General features: G+C 39.8%; 1 non-coding gene across 1 annotated transcript; it reads right to left on the bottom strand.

Moving 5' to 3' along the window:
• Positions 1 to 11,445: 11,445 nt before the first annotated feature.
• LOC112761548 (small nucleolar RNA R71) lies at positions 11,446 to 11,553 on the bottom strand. Its single transcript, XR_003181938.1, has one exon. It is a non-coding gene; the product is annotated as a small nucleolar RNA R71 (small nucleolar RNA).
• Between the last annotated feature and the right edge of the window lie 2,328 nt (positions 11,554 to 13,881).

The raw sequence follows: 13,881 nt of genomic DNA, 5'->3' as shown, positions 1-13,881 counted from the left end.
AATTTAAAAATCTTATCTTTTTCAAATCTTTTTCAAAAATCAAATCTTTTTTCATTTTTTCTTTCATAATTTTCGAAAATTCCAAAATTATTTTCAAAAATCTTCTTCTTATTTTGTTTCATAATTTCAATTCTTTACTAACAATTAAGGTGATTGATTCAAAAAAAAATATTAAGTTTGTTACTTGCCTAGTAAGAAAGGTTCAATCTTTAAATTTTAAAATCATATCTTTTAGTTTCTTGTTAGTCAAGTAATCAACTTTAATTTTCAAAATCAAATCTTTTTAGTTTCCTTTTCAAAATGATTTTCAATCATATCTCTCAATCATATCTTTTTCAAAATCAATTTCAAAATCTTTTCTAACTTCTTATCTTTTTCAAAAACAATTTTCAAATCTTTTTCAATCAATCTTATCTTTTTGTTTCAATCATATCTTTTTCAAAACTACCTAACTAATTTTCTCTCTAATTTTCGAAAATCACCTTCATCTTTTTCAAAATTCCTTTTTAATTAACTAATTATTTTAATTTTTAATTTTAATTTTAATTTTATTTCTTTTCTAATTTTCGAAATTCTCTCCCCCTCATCTCTTTCTAATTATTTTATTTATTTACTAACACTTCTCTTCATCTCAAAATTCGAACCCTCTCTTCCCCTTGGTGTTCGAATTTCTCTTCTTCTATTCTTTTCCTCTTCTACTCAGATAAAGGAATCTCTATACTGTGACATAGAGGATTCCATATTTTCTTTTGTGTTCTCTTCTTTTTCATATGACCAGGAACAAGGATAAGAGCATTCTTGTTGAAGCTGATCCTGAACCTGAAAGGACTCTGAAGAGGAAGCTAAGGGAAACTAAAACACAACTCTCTGGAGAAAATCTGACAGAAATTTTCGAAAAAGAAGACAACATGGCTGAAAACAATAACAATGCAAGGAAGATGCTTGGTGACTTTACTGCACCAAATTCCAATTTACATGGAAGAAGCATCTCAATTCCTGCCATTGGAGCAAACAACTTTGAGCTTAAACCTCAATTAGTTTCTCTGATGTAACAGAACTGCAAGTTTCATGGACTTCCATCCGAAGATCCTTTTCAGTTCTTAACTGAATTCTTGCAGATCTGTGATACTGTTAAGACCAATAGGGTTGACCCCGAGGTCTACAGGCTTATGCTTTTCCCATTTTCTATAAGAGATAGAGCTAGAGTATGGTTGGACTCTCAACCTAAAGATAGCCTGAACTCTTGGGATAAGCTGGTCACGGCTTTCTTAGCCAAGTTATTTCCTCCTCAAAAGCTTAGCTTAGAGTGGATGTTCAAACCTTCAGGCAAAAGGAAGGTGAATCCCTCTATGAAGCTTGGGAGAGATACAAGGAACTGACTAAAAGGTGTCCTTCTGACATGCTTTCAGAATGGACCACCCTGGATATATTCTATGATGGTCTGTCTGAGCTATCAAAAATGTCACTAGACCATTCTGCAGGTGGATCCATTCACCTAAAGAAAATGCCTGCAGAAGCTCAAGAACTCATTGACATGGTTGTAAATAACCAGTTCATGTACACTTCTGAGAGGAATCCTGTGAGTAATGGGACGCCTCAGAAGAAGGGAGTTCTTGAAATTGATGCTCTGAATGCCATATTAGCTCAGAATAAAATATTGACTCAGCAAATCAATATAATTTCTCAGAGTCTGAATGGATTGAAGGAATCATCCAACAGTACTAAAGAGGCCTCTTCTGAAGAAGAAGCTTATGATCCTGAGAACCCTGCAATAGCAGAGGTAAATTACATGGGTGAACCCTATGGAAACACCTATAATCCCTTATGGAGAAATCATCCAAATTTCTCATGGAAGGATCAACAAAAGCCTCAACAAGGCTTTAATAATGGTGGAAGAAACAGGTTTAGCAATAGCAAGTCTTTTCCATCATCCACTCAACAACAGACAGAGAATTCTGAGCAGAATCCATCTAGCTTAGCAAATATAGTCTTTGATCTATCTAAGGCCACTTTAAGTTTCATGAATGAAACAAGGTCCTCCATTAGAAATTTGGAGGCACAAGTGGACCAGCTGAGTAAAAGAGTCACTGAAACTCCTCCTAGTACTCTCCCAAGCAATACAGAAAAAAATCCAAAGAGAGAGTGCAAAGCCATTGATTTAATCATCATGGCCGAAACTACAAGGGAGGAGGAGGACGTGAATCCTAGTGAGGAAGACCTCCTGGGAGGTCCAGTGATCAATAAGGAGTTTCCCTCTGAGGAACCAAAGGAATCAGAGGCTCATCTGGAGACCATAGAGATTCCATTAAACCTCCTTATGCCATTCATGAGCTCTGATGAATATTCTTCTTCTGAAGAGAATGAAGATGTTACTGAAGAGCAAGTTGCCAAGTACCTTGGTGCAATCATGAAGCTGAATGCCAAATTATTTGGTAATGAGACTTGGGAAGATGAACCTCCCTTGCTCACCAATGAACTGAGTGATCTGAATCAACTGAGATTGCCTCAGAAGAAACAGGATCCTGGAAAGTTCTTAATACCTTGTACCATAGGTACCATGACCTTTGAGAAAGCTCTATGTGACCTTGGGTCAGGGATAAACTTCGTGCCCCTCTCTGTAATGGTGAAACTGGAAATCTTTGAGGTGCAAGCTGCCAGAATCTCATTAGAGATGGCAGACAATTCCAGAAAACAGGCTTATGGACAAGTAGAGGAAGTGCTAGTAAAGGTTGAAGGCCTTTACATCCCTACTGATTTCATAATCCTGGACACTGGGAAGGATGAGGATGAATCCATCATCCTTGGAAGACCCTTCCTAGCCACAGCAAGAGCTGTGATTGATGTGGACAGAGGAGAGTTAGTCCTTCAACTGGATGAGGACAACTTTGTGTTTAAAACTCAAGGATCTCCTTCTGTAACCATGGAGAGGAAGCATGAAAAGCTTCTCTCACTGCAGAGTCAACCAAAGCCCCCACAGTCAAACTCTAAGTTTGGTGTTGGGAGGCTACAACCAAACTCTAAGTTTGGTGTTGAACCCCCACAACCAAACTCTAAGTTTGGTGTTGGGAGGTCCCAACCTTGCTCTGATTATCTGTGAGGCTCCATGATAGCTCATTGTCAAGCTATTGACATTAAAGAAGCGCTTGTTGGGAGGCAACCCAATGTTATCTAATTATATTTATTTATTTTCCATTGTTATTTTATATTTTCTTTAGGTTGATGATCATGTGAAGTCACAAAAACTACTGAAAAATTGAAAACAGAATGAAAAATAGCATTGAAAACAGCACACCCTGGAGGAAGGGCTTACTGGCGTTTAAACGCCAGTAAGGAGCATCTGGCTGGCGTTTAACGCCAGAACAGAGCATGAAACTGGCGTTAAACGCCAAAAACAAGTAGCAGTCTGGCGTTTAAACGCCAGGATTGCACCCAGAGGAAAGCTGGTGTTAAACGCCAGAAACAAGCATCAAACTGGCGTTCAACGCCAGAAACAAGCATCAAGCTGGCGTTTAACGCCAGAAACAAGCATCTACCTGGAGTTAAACGCCAGAATAGAGCATGGAAGTGGCGTTTAACGCCAGAAACAGGCAGTAGTCTGGCGTTAAATGCCAGGATTGCACAGCAAGGGCATTTTACACGCTTAATTGGAGCAGGGATGTTAAGTCCTTGGTCCCACTGGATCTGTGGACCCCACAAGATCCCTACCACTTCGTCTCTCATCTTCACACCATTTCTTAACATTCTTCCTCAATTAACCTCCACCAATCACCTTCATTACTCCTCCAAAACCATCATATGTAACCCACCTACACCCACCCACTTAAATTCAAACCATCGCTCCTTCCTTTTTACACATCATAACCACCTAAACCCCCTTGACCGAACCATTCACACACCTCCATCTCCTCCATTTTCTTCTTCTTCTACTCACTTCTTTCTTCTTTTGCTCGGGGACGAGCAAACCTTCTAAGTTTGGTGTGGTAAAAGCATTGCTTTTTGTTTTTCCATAACCATTTATGGCACATAGAGGGAGACATCCTCATTGAAGAGGATAAGCCCATCACTAAGAAAAGGATGGAGCAAACAAGAGAGCATGGACCTCAACATGAGCATGAGGAAATTCTTCATCATGAAATCCCTGAGATGCCTCAAGGGATGCACTTCCCTCCACAAAACTACTGGGAACAAATCAACACTTCCCTAGGTGAATTAAGTTCAAACATGGGACAACTAAGGGTGGAGCACCAAGAGCACTCCATCATCCTCCATGAAATTAGAGAAGATCAAAGAGCTATGAGGGAGGAACAACAAAGACAAGGAAGAGACATATAGGAGCTCAAGAGCACCATTGGTTCTTCAAGAAGCGGAAGACGCCACCCTCACTAAGGTGGACTCATTCCTTAATCTCCTTGTTTATTTATTTTCCTTTTTTTTTATTTTTGAGCTTTATGTTTTATTTATGTTTGTGTCTTTACTACATGATCATTAGTGTCTAAGTGTCTATGCCTTAAAGTTATGAATATGAATCCATCACCTCTCTTGAATGAAAAATATTTTAAAAACAAAAGAACAAGAAGTACATGGTTTCGAATTCATCCTTGAAACTAGTTTAATTATTTTGATGTGGTGGCAATACTTTTTGTTTTCTGAATGTATGCTTGAACAGTGCATATGTCTTTTGAATTTGATGTTTATGAATGTTAAATATGTTGGCTCTAGAAGAATAAGGAAAAAGGAGAAATGTTATTTGATAATCTGAAAAAACATAAAAATGATTCTTGAAGCAAGAAAAAGCAGTGAATACAAAAGCTTGCAAAAAAAAAAGAGAGAAAGAGAAAAGAAAAAAATGGCAAAAAAAAATAGAAAGAAAAAAAAAGAAAAAGCAAGCAGAAAAAGCCAAAAGCTCTTAAAACCAAAAGGCAAGAGCAAAAAGCCAGTAGCCCTTAAAACCAAAAGGTAAGGGTAATAAAAAGGATCCAAGGATTTGAGCATTAGTGGATAGGAGGGCCTAAAGGAATAAAATCCTGGCCTAAGCGGCTAAACCAAGCTGTCCCTAACCATGTGCTTGTGGCGTGAAGGTGTCAAGTGAAAACTTGAGACTGAGCGGTTAAAGTCAAGGTCCAAAGCAAAAATAAGAGTGTACTTAAGAACCCTGGACACCTCTAATTGGGGACTTTAGCAAAGCTGAGTCACAATCTGAAAAGGTTCACCCAGTTATGTGTCTGTGGCATTTATGTATCCGGTGGTAATACTGGAAAACAAAGTGCTTAGGGCCACGACCAAGACTCATAAAATAGCTGTGTTCAAGAATCAACATACTGAACTAGGAGAATCAATAACACTATCTGAACTCTGAGTTCCTATAGATGCCAATCATTCTGAACTTCAATGGATAAAGTGAGATGCCAAAACTATTCAAGAGGCAAAAATCTACAAGTCCCGCTCATCTGATTGGAGCTAAGTTTCATTGATATTTCTGAATTTATAGTATATTCTCTTCTTTTTATCCTATTTGATTTTCAGTTTCTTGTGGACAAGCAACAATTTAAGTTTGGTGTTGTGATGAGCGGATAATTTATATGCTTTTTGGCATTGTTTTTACATAGTTTTCAGTATAATTTAGTTAGTTTTTAGTATATTTTTATTAGTTTTTAATTAAAAATTCACATTTCTGGACTTTACTATGAGTTTTTGTGTTTTTCTATGATTTCAGGTAATTTCTGGCTGAAATTGAGGGACTTGAGCAAAAATCAGATTCAGAGGTTGAAGAAGGACTGCAGATGCTGTTGGATTCTGACCTCCCTGCACTCAAAGTGGATTTTCTGGAGCTACAGAACTCCAAATGGCGCTCTCTTAATTGCGTTGGACAGTAGACATCCAGGGCTTTCCAGCAATATATAATAGTCCATACTTTGATTAAGGATAGACGACGTAAACTGGCGTTGAACGCCAGTTCTATGCTGCATTCTAGAGTTAAACGCCAGAAACAGGTTACAAACTGGCGTTCAACTCCAAGAGAAGCCTCTACACGTGTAAAGCTCAATGCTCAGCCCAAGCACACACCAAGTGGGCCCCGGAAGTGGATTTCTGCATCATTTACTCATTTCTGTAAACCCTAGTAACTAGTTTAATATAAATAGAATTTTTTACTATTGTATTTACATCTTCGGATCAGATCTTTGATTAGTTCGAGATCCTTTGATCAAGTTTTGGGGGGCTGGCCATTCGGCCATGCCTGGACCTTATCACTTATGTATTTTCAACGGTAGAGTTTCTACACTCCATAGATTAAGGTGTGGAGCTCTGCTGTTCCTCATGAATTAATACAAAGTACTACTGTTTTTCTATTCATTTCAAGTTTATTCCTATTCTAAGATATCCATTCACACCCAAGAACATGATGAATGTGATGATTATGTGACGCTCATCATCATTCTCACTTATGAACGTGTGCCTGACAAACACTTCTGTTCTACATGCAAACAAGCTAGAATGAGTATCTCTTAGATATCTAATACAGAGGACCGAGTCTGAGATATTAGAATCTTCGTGGTATAAGTTAGAACCAATGGATGGCTATCCTTGAGATCTGGAAAGTCTAAACTTTGTCTGTGGTATTCCGAGTAGGATCTGGGAAGGGATGGCTGTGACGAACTTCAAACTCGCGAGTGCTGGGCGTAGTGACAGACGCAAAAGGATAGTAAATCCTATTCCAGTATGATCAAGAACTGACAGATGATTAGCCATGCAGTGACAGCGCATTGGACCATTTTCACAGAGAGGATGGGATGTAGCCATTGACAACGGTGATGCCCTACATAAAACTTTCCATGGAAAGGAGTAGGAATGGTTGGATGAAGACAGCAGGAAAGCAGAGGTTCAGGAGGAATGAAAAGTATCTCTATATGCTTATCTGAAACTCTCACCAATGAATTACATAAGTATCTCTATCCTATTTTAATTATCTTTTAGTATACTATAATCTCTTAATACATTTGAATCCGCCTGACTGAGATTTGCAAGGTGACCATAGCTTGCTTCAAGCCGACAATCTCCGTGGGATCGACCCTTACTCACGTAAGGTTTATTACTTGGACGACCCAGTGTACTTGCTGGTTAGTTGTGCAAAGTTGTGACAAAGAATTAAGATTATGAATGTGCGTATAAAGTTTTCAGCGTCGTTACCAAGGAATGGAACCGTCACGATTTCTGCGCACCAAGAGGTTGATAGGTTTAAAGTTGAAGTTAGGTCTATGTTGGGTTTGGATTTCCTTAGAACACTTACCCCTTTATGGTTTCTATTTAATGCTTTAAGGCTTTTTAATCTGAGTGTCCGCGTTCTAGGATTGCCTCTGGCATTCCCAAGACCTTATATATTATATGAGTGGCACTTTTCCTAGCTTGAGAACCTCTGGTTCTCACCCCATGCTGTATTGTTGTTTTCAGATGCATGTCGAGAGGCTTCTCACTAAGCATCTGGATTTCTGAAGCGGAGTAGTATCTGGGTTTATTTTGATGTACAGCTTTATGTATATGTACTTAGCTTTCTCTCTAAGAAACTTGTTTATTTTGTCCCTCCTAGAGGGTTAAGGAGAGTTAAGTTTTTAGTTACGTACTTTGGGCTTTCGGGTTATGTATATATATATGTAAATATTCTCCGGCCAGCTTTAGCTTCGCAGGCTGAGTCAGGAGCTAGTTATTCTGTACTTTTGACCCTCCATCCCTGCTTTCGTCTTAGTTACATCTATGATTTCTAGGTTTCTTTGCACGCAAGTAATCTCGTTTTCTGAGCGTTGCGCTTTTTATTTTGCAATTTTGTTTTATCTGTTTTTCAAGGCTCCTAGTTTATTATATTCTTTCAACTATTATATGTATGTATTTTATTTTAGAGGTCGTAGCACCTCGCCACCTCTGTTTTACATCCTAGGTGTAAAGCTCTATGTGGTAGGGTGTTACATTATGGTATCAGAGTAGTTCATTCCTATAGAGCCTGAGGGATGGACTGACTATGCTTCTGTGCATTCTCTGTATATGTGTCTATGTGCTATTAGGATATCTAACTGATATATGTGGCATAAACTTTCATGAGCGTACATTTGGAACTTAAAGCACTAGACTTACGATATTGAGACTGATCAACTTGATATCACTTGTTTGGTGTGTATAGGGACCAGATGTCGACTCGCGAACACGGTCGCGGGCGAGGTAGAGGCAGATTAGGAAATGCTACTCCTGAAGCGATAGGGAATAATCCTAACCCCTTTAGACTTTATGGCTGCCCTGGGAAACATGGCTGCATCTATGCAGGTGACAGCCGACGCTCTGGGAAACCAGATAAACAATGGGAACCATGGGAATAACAATGAAGATGGCCCTATGATGCTTTCCTCTTTCTTGAAGGTTCATCCTCCGACCTTCAGAGGAACCTCAAACCCCACCGATGCGGACAATTGGATACAGGATATGGAGATGGCACTACAGGCGCAGCAGGTTCCTGAAGAGCAGTGAGTTGAGTTTGGAACTTATCAGCTCCAAGGTGAGGCACAACATTGATGGCAGGGCACACGGCATATTCTGCAGCCTGATGGGGTTGTAATTTCTTGGGAATTGTTCCGAATAGAGTTCGATAAGAAGTAATTTCCCAATTCATTCAGAAACGCCAAAGAACCTAAATTGATGCAATTGAAGCAATGGTAGATAATCGTTACTGAGTATACCAATAAGTTTGAGGAATTATGCCGGTTCTCTCACATCTGTCAAGGCGCTCCAGAGGATTTTGCTGAATGGAAGTGCATCAAGTATGAGGAAGGTCTCTGGAGTGATATTCTGAGCTCCGTTGCACCAATGGAGATTAGAGTGTTCTCTAAACTTGTAAACAAGAGTAGGGTGGCTGAAGAATGTGTGAGGAAGGCGGCAGCAGAGAAAGGAAGCATGAGAATGCCTTTTCAGAGGAATCAGGCGAGAAACTTTGCACTGAGGGGTAGGAATTTCAAACGTGGAGGCTTTGTCCCTCAGAACAATCAGGGGCGAGGCAACTTCAAGAGGCTGACTCACAATGCTAATCAGGGAAGAAGATTTCGGAAATAGCCACAGCAGGACTTGAACTGTCAGAGGTGTGGGAAGCATCATCCAGGAGTTCCATGCAGATTGGGTATGGGAGTGTGCTATTTTCGCGGGCAACCCGGACATCTGGCTTAGAGTTGCCCAGAAAAGAAGAAATATGAGATTGGTAGGGTGCAACAGCCAGGGAGAGTATATACTACTTCTGCAGCAGGCGCTGAGGGGTCAGAGACACTGATTAGAGGTAACTGTGGGATAGCCGGTAAAGTTTTAAGTGCATTATTTGGTTCTGGAGCGACTGATAAACCACTATTTTATGGTTTATATTGTGTTTAATTGTGTGGTTTTATCATGATCCTTACCCACTTATTCATTAAATTAGCATGCATTTAGATTTCCTTCCTAAATTTATTACATGTTTGAAAACTGCTTCCTAGAGACTTTAATTATTTATTTTTAATTCTCCTTTATTCCATTCGATGCCGTGATCTGTGTGTTAAGTGTTTCAGACTTTATAGGGCATGAATGAGTTGGAGATTGGAAAGGAAGCTAGCAAAAAATGGAAGAAACACAAGAATTTGAGGAGATAACCAGTGAGAAGTGACGCAGTCGCATGGCTCACGCGGCCGCGCGAATTGGAAAAGTTCTGGCGACGCGGTAGCATGGACAACGCGAACGCGTGGCGAGGAAAAGCGCGAATGACGCGTCCGCATGGATGACGCGATCGCGTGACATGTGCGATCTGCATAATCTGCAGAATTCGTTGGGGGCAATTTCGGGCCCTATTTCGACCCAGTTTTTGGCCCGGAACAGCAGACTAGAGTCAAAGAACATGCAGAAACAATTAACAGATTCATTCAGAGACAATTGGAGATCTAGTTTTTACTCTCTTAGGTTTTTCTCTCTAGGTTTTAGAATTTTAATTTTCAATTGGTCTTAGCATTGGAACATTGAGAAGAGTTATTCCCTCATCAAGACTTTGTCATTCTAGTTCGTTTTCTCAACTTGGTTTTATTCTTCCATGTTCCTTGTTTTGTTCAATTTTGTTATTTGAATACTTTTATGATTATTTAATGCAAGGATTATTTCTTTTTAATTTAATTTCAATTCCAATAATCATGTCTTCTTTTAATTCCCTTTCATATGCTATGGATTCTTTATTTACAATACGTGAGTAGTTTCCTTACTTGATGGGGAGTTGATTAAAAGGAACTCTTGAGTTGGAAGGATTAAAGAGAAATTTGTAATTGGGTTAAATGTTGGATTGCTATGCTATCACCAACGCCAATCCCTTTGAGCTAAGTGGGTTGCAACTTGTGAACAGATCTGGCATTCCAGCTTGTTTGACTTTCCCTTACTTAGTAAAGGATAACCAAACAGAACAACCATTAATTATAAATTAGTCTTACAATCACTCCACCGATAAGAGAAATTCCAACCAATCAACTCTCAGTCAAGGCTTTTATTCATATTATTTAACTTTCCTTAATTTACATTCCAATTTACTTAGCTCAACTTCTTGGAACATCTGATTAATAAGATAGCACACTTTTCTGCAACTCGTTGGGAGACGACCTGGGACTTTAAACTCCCAGTAATTTTTAATTTAATTCTCTGTGACATATTTCTAAATTGATAGGCAGATTTTCGGTGAGTTAAGAACTATACTTGCAACGTAACCATTTTAATAATTTTTAATTCACCAGCTTCTGCGTCTCATTAATTTTTGGCGCCGTTGCCGGGGAGTTGCAATAGAGTGCTAATTTTATTAATAAGAATTTATTTATCTGCATTTTATTTTATTTTGCTACTATGAGCTGCATGTTTCTTCCGTCAAATGACGCGTTCACTTCCTGATCCGCGCTTGCTAATATTCGATCCTGAAATTGAAAGGACAATTTCACGAATAAGGCGAGAACAGCGTCGGTTAGCCCGCTTTGAAGGCGGATCTGAAAGTGAATCTGAGGAAGAAACCAGCCCCGTTCTACTGATTCGGTTGTTTTACGTGCAGAAAACATGGCAGCTAGGAGAGTTACCATCCAGGAGGAAGGAGCCCCTAATTTTACAATGCAACCGTTTCAAGCGCATCATCCAGCGGTAGCTACAGATTTTGAAATAAAGCCCGCACTGCTAAATTTGATGCCCAAGTTTCATGGCCTACCTGCTCAAGAGCCTATCAAGCACTTGAGAGATTTCCAGGCAGCCTGTTCTACTGTCAGGCGTGATGGCACTGATGAAACTTCAATACTGCTGAAAGCTTTTCCGTTTTCTCTTGAGGGAAAAGCAAGAGAGTGGTACTACACTCAACTTCTAGCAAATGTATCCAACTGGGATACACTAAGAAAGGAGTTTCTGGAGAAATTCTTCCCCTCTGAAGTCACTGATAAGCTAAGGAAGGATATCTCCACAATTGTTCAGGATGACAATGAAACTCTCTTTGAATACTGGGAGCGCTTCAATAATCTTCTGGAAGCATGCCCCCACCACATGATTGACAAGATCGTGCTACTCAGCTATATCACACAGGGTATGAGGCCCCAAGATAAGACCATACTGGAAATTGCCAGCAATGGGTCTAGAAGAAGTACAAGACCACTGATGAAGCTTGGCAATTGATCAGTGATTTAGCTGAATCCACTAGGAACCAAAGACAGAAGCAAGGCCGTTCAAAAGCTGTTACAGAAGTATCTTCTAGCAGCGAGACTGCTGCTCTACGTGAAGGCATCTGTGAAATGACCAACTTGCTGAAGCAAATACAGTTGAATCAACAAGCTCAGCAAGCTCAACCTCCTCCACCACAGCAAAACCAACAACTAGTCCCACAAAGAATTTACGGAATCTGTGCTGATTACAGCCATTACACTGATGAATGCCCACAGCTCCAACAAGAAGACAACATGGTGGCATCCACTCACAACTTCTATGACCGCCCCAACCAAGTGTACAATCAAAGTGGAAATAATAACCATGGATGGCTGACAAATAGATTTTTGCCGGTATAGAAATTATCAAATGATCAATCGTAGTATAGTCTAAACCGACGCAAAATCCTTCATCAAACAAATCTACAATCTATATCCGAGAGTACTAGTCTCCCGAGTCGTTCTCCCTTGGAATTGCCAAAGTGTGCATCTTATTGATTTAGTAAGCTTTGTTGGAATTCTTTGAAGGTTTTAGCAAAGCAATGAGAAACAAACAATCAATTATCAAAAGACTTGGCTTAGGGTTGGCATTTGAAATCCTATCCTTATAGTCCATTCAAAGTTGACAACAATTAGGCCTTGCTCCATTTAGTTATCCCCTAGGTATAGAGGAAGGTCAAATGAAAGTAATCAACTTGAGTCACAAGTCCTAGCTTCACCTTATGGGAATCTAGCTTTAGTGCACTCCAAGCCAACTAGCAATTCCTAATTCTAAATCAACTATTGATACACTATTCAACTTCTTCCAAAGACCAAACCCTATGCCAAGTGTGAGAATTCTACTCCATAGCTAGTGTTGTCATTTTATCAAACATGTAATGAGCAAGAAGGAAAGTCATAGTAAAATGAGAAGAAAAGTCAAATTGAAAGTATTGCAACACAAAGATCTAACAACAAGTCTCAAAGAGTAGCAATGAAAATCCAAAATAGAGATAAAATCCAAAATTACAAAGTTGAATTCTAGATCTATGAGAATTGATCAATTGTATCTACTACTTGAAATTGGAGAAGAAAATCTATGACATGAACAAAGTGGAGTGAGAATTGTAGTGGATCTCACCAAAAAGTCATTGAAAATTCAGAAATTAGATGAGGATGAACCCTAGTGAAGCTTGGAATCTCCCTCTTCTTCTCCCCAAAAAGTGTAACTAACTCTCTCTTCTCTCCAAAAAAAAGGAAAATATCTAGATCTAGAAGAAATGAACTAAAAGTGTCCTTAACCCTTGTTCCTTTGGTCTTCTTAAGCTTTTCCCGCCAAGGTGTTTCTCCAAGGGTGGAATCCTTAACTGCCTCCACGCCTAAGTCACGTGACTTCTTAAAAAATCATATTCGCAAATCGGCGCGCACGCGCAAGGCACGTGCGCGCGCCGTTGAGATGTCTTGTAATGTGCGCGGACGCGTGATGTACGCGTACGCGCCCATGAAGATCCTGGCTTAGCCGCTTCTCAAGCCGGCTCTGGGCTTTGGCTTCGCGTTGCTCTATCCGCGCGGGCGCGCCAGGTGCGCACACGCGCCCATGCAGAAACCTTCAAAGCTTAATCCTCATGCTTCCTTCCTTTGTACCCGTCTTCCTTCTCTCTTTCGGTCCATTCCTACTCTATATCCTGAAACCACTTAACACACAAGTCACGGTATCGAATGGCATCGAGAGAAGATTCGAAATGTATCTATTTTAGTGCAAAACAAACATGTTTTCATTCATGAGGCAAAACTAGGGAAGGGATGCAAAATCTTGTATTTTCATATGGAAAGTGTGTGGAATCATTGATAAAACCCCTGAAATCATCACAAGATAAATCCTCAAATTGGGGTTTGTCAACCTCCCCACACTTAGATTCTAGCATGTCCTCATGCTTAGAGAAATACAAAGAAACACAGAAGACCGAGGGATCGCAAAAGTATAAGACTCATGAAGTGCAACCTACTTATATGCATGCAACTATGACTAGTGCTACTATCCACTTGGTTGGGAACAAATTAGCCTTCTTAGGACATATGCGAGCACATGGGACATGATGGTGGTCAAAGCATAGGACTTGCCACTTTCTAAGCATCAAATGCAATATGTGCAACCTTGCATGAGGAATGCTCACGAGAGCCGGGAATCAAAGGGTTGAGC

This window comes from Arachis hypogaea, chromosome 16 (assembly GCF_003086295.3).
Source record: "Arachis hypogaea cultivar Tifrunner chromosome 16, arahy.Tifrunner.gnm2.J5K5, whole genome shotgun sequence".
Lineage (NCBI taxonomy): Eukaryota > Viridiplantae > Streptophyta > Magnoliopsida > Fabales > Fabaceae > Arachis > Arachis hypogaea.
This window is presented reverse-complemented; position numbering and strand designations above follow the sequence as displayed.